Source organism: Rhagoletis pomonella, unplaced genomic scaffold (genome assembly GCF_013731165.1).
Source record: "Rhagoletis pomonella isolate Grant_MI unplaced genomic scaffold, Rhpom_1.0 Rhpom_scaffold_00003, whole genome shotgun sequence".
NCBI lineage: Eukaryota > Metazoa > Arthropoda > Insecta > Diptera > Tephritidae > Rhagoletis > Rhagoletis pomonella.
The window spans coordinates 45,735,484-45,738,795 of record NW_023458557.1 but is presented as its reverse complement, the minus strand read 5'-3'; the positions used below and the strand labels follow the sequence as shown (position 1 = coordinate 45,738,795).

The 3,312-nt window shown below is 35.9% G+C and overlaps 1 protein-coding gene across 1 annotated transcript in view; it reads left to right on the top strand.

Moving 5' to 3' along the window:
- The window catches only part of LOC118735243 (plasmanylethanolamine desaturase-like), a 271,476-nt gene that overhangs the window by 178,581 nt on the left and 89,583 nt on the right, over nt 1-3,312 (top strand). The window lies entirely within an intron of this gene.

The window sequence follows — 3,312 nt, the reverse complement described above, 5'->3', positions numbered from 1 at the left end:
AGTTGTGGCGATCGCGCCGCTGCTGACGGCGGCGTGATTTGCTTATGTATGTGCGGTTGTCTGCAAATCCGCTCTTTGCTATTCGGTCCGCTGGAAACTGCAACCTCCCACGCTGGTAAGCATAAGTCTGCTTCTCTCTGTTTTCAGCTCCTTATGTATTTGCGAGTAAATAGGCACTTTTGATTTGTGCAGCGGGCGTTAACCTGCCCTCGGGTAGGCATTCAGCACAGCTGATCTTTATACGCTGGATGTTGTTGGGCCTGCACTTGTTGCTCATGTATATAGGTTGTGTCGTATTTTTGTGTGTGTGTGTCAACGTTTCCTTTTCCGTGATGCTTTGTGTTGAGTGTTGCAAGTGCGCCCTTAAGTACGACCGTTCGCGCCACTTACGTGCATCTTAAGGGTAGATGTTTAGGGAGGTCATACGGTCCCTATATGGTTGTTGCATCTACTGGTGCCTTGGTGCGAGTCCTATGGCAGGTTGTATGCTGTTGTAGCGACCTCTATCTCCGCTATTTTTGGGCACCAATGTATATATATACTTCGGATCCCGTTTAGCTGGCGGTATCCAGGACGATGCCGTTTTTTTTTTATACTTGACCGCTTTTAGTATTTTTTTTTCTTTTGTATATAAATACACACACACACTTTACACTTGATAATTTCGCTTATCCCGCGCGACACTTTCACAAGGCACCGTGACTTTATGATTAACATTTTCGGGTTTCCTCCGCTCTAATTTATTCTGTCCAAGCTAGCCGAGCGTGTCACTCATGCCGCACCCACTCAAAAATCTCCGAAGATCGGCCACTCCATTTACTACCATGCAACCATACACCCACACGCACGCCACTGCTTTATCGAACCGCAGGGTTAGCCAGGTTTCACACCTCAGTTGGTATGTTGAGTTGATAAAGGGTTTATGGCTACTTTCACTTCCTTTACTTACTTACTCACACATGCACACCAACACACCTACTCATGGCAAAGGCTGCTGTTACATATTATATTGCTTAGTATTCTCTGAAAAATTGCCGGCGATGTTTTTAAACCGAAAGGTAGACAAGTCCATTGAAAATGACCCTCCTGCGTCAGGAAAGCTGTTTTTTGCCTATCTTCGATCCTTAGTGGGATTAACCAAAACGCGGAGTTTATATCAAGCGTTGAAAAAAATTTACAGTCTCTTGTCTTATCTAATAAGTCTTCTATTAAAGGAAATGGTTGTGATTTTGGGACTACAATTTTGTTCAAGTCGCGAAAATCTATACATAATCTTGATCTCTTATTCTCTTCTCTCTTGAAAGCTAATGTTACTGGGGCGGAAAATGGACTATAAGATTCTTCTATTATATTTTTTTCTAATTTCGAAATTTGTTGTTCTATTTCTATCCTGTCTTCACTTGTGCATCTATATGGCCTTTTATTACAGTATTTATCTACTAATAAATCTATACGAGCTTCATAGTCTTTCACTGTACCTATGTCGTATTTATCTTTAGCAAATATAGTTACATATATTGCAATTAACTTCTTTATTTCAGATTTTTCCTTATCGTCTAAATGTTCAACAGAAACATCGAAAGCATCTGTGTTCAGATGCTCGTTAAAGTTTATTTTAATTTCTTCCATTTGTTTTGTTTATTTATTCTTATCCGATTCACTCATATTTAAATCTTCATCCCTTGAATTAGTAAATACTTGTAATTTCTTACATTTGCAGCACGTAAGTTTCTGTGATATACGTAGGTTTTCATTTTGTATCAAACTAAACAATTTTATACAGTCTAATCCTACTAGAAAATCATAGTTAAAATATGTCTCATTCACTACGAAAACATCTATTTCTCTTTCAATATTAAATATTTTTGCTTTTATTGTTATCATACCTTCGGCCTCTCTGTTACCATTGATCGTTTTTAAACTTGCATTATGGATAGTGTTATTGTTTTTCGGTTTAAAACGTATTAACCGCGAATTAATTAAAGAAGCATTTGAGCCCGAATCATAAATTCCGTCTACCTCAAGATTTTCATTTAATAGCATTTTAATTTTGATCAATGGTGGTACTACAAGTTTTTTGGATCTTTGTTGCTCAATTCCCATTCCAACTCATAATTGTTTAAATTTTTTTCTTTTTCATTTGTTTTAGCTCTAAACCAGTATGCAGATTCTATATGATAACGAATGCCTCTATTTTCTTTTTCACAAATCTTACATGGTTTTTTCTTTTCAAATTTTTCGTTGGAATTAGATTTTAAAGCATATTTCCTATTAACAAAGTTTCGGTTTACTAAATGTTCTAATTTTCTTATCTCATTTAAAGTTGTTCTGTTTTGTTTAAGTTTTCTCTATCTATCCTATCTGACACGAAATGCGGTAGGCCTTCTGCAATTAGATCAATTAAGGTTCCCGGGTCAATCGTCTTCCTTATTTCCAAAAGAAGTCTGTCTTTTTTTAAAGCATAATCCAGCCATGAGCCAGTTTTATATTTATAAGAAATTGCATATCTACTTGCAGCCCACCCTTTATTTGCATATGTTCCACAAAACTTTTCTTTCCATTTATCCCATTCCGAATTCAAAGTAAATTTAATTAACATAGAACTCTACCAGTCTAAACACGACTTTTCTAAAAATAATCTGAGGATTTCAATTTTTTCCTCATCTTGGTATATGTTAAAACGGTCACACTCGTTTTCGAAAATAGTAATCCATTGGTTTACATTAGAGTTTTTCACAGTAAACTTATCTATTACAAATTTTTCTGAAACTTTTTTTAGAGTTCGACCTTCGGAAACTTTCACATTATTTTCGTTTAACTTCTCTAACATTTTTGATAGCCATACCTCGGAAATACCTGGGATGGACGCAGTTTGTTCCGTTGTAGTTTTTATTTCTTCCAAGAAGTAATTTCCAAATTGCATGTTTCCCTCCGTCCGTATAGACGTCCGCCATTTCATCGGTGAGATTTATCCATATTTTCCTTACTTGATGTCTTTTTCGCAGTGTATTTTTAATTTTCGCGTAAGCAGGTGTCTTTATGATTTGCTGATGTAGATTTGCAGATTATAATTCCTCTGGTATATTAAAAATCTTTCCCTCCGTTGTCGCAATTGAGGTTATGGCAATCACGTTGGGTTTTCCGTCTTCACTAGCTTTCACTACAAATTCGAACTTTAATTTCTCGATGCTTGCCAATTGTAATCAAAAATGTCGTTTTATAATGTGTATGTTATGCCAAAATATAAACTTAATTGTGTTTCTGAAAAAAGGTGATTTTATTGTGTTACATTTGTTTATACAAAATATAATA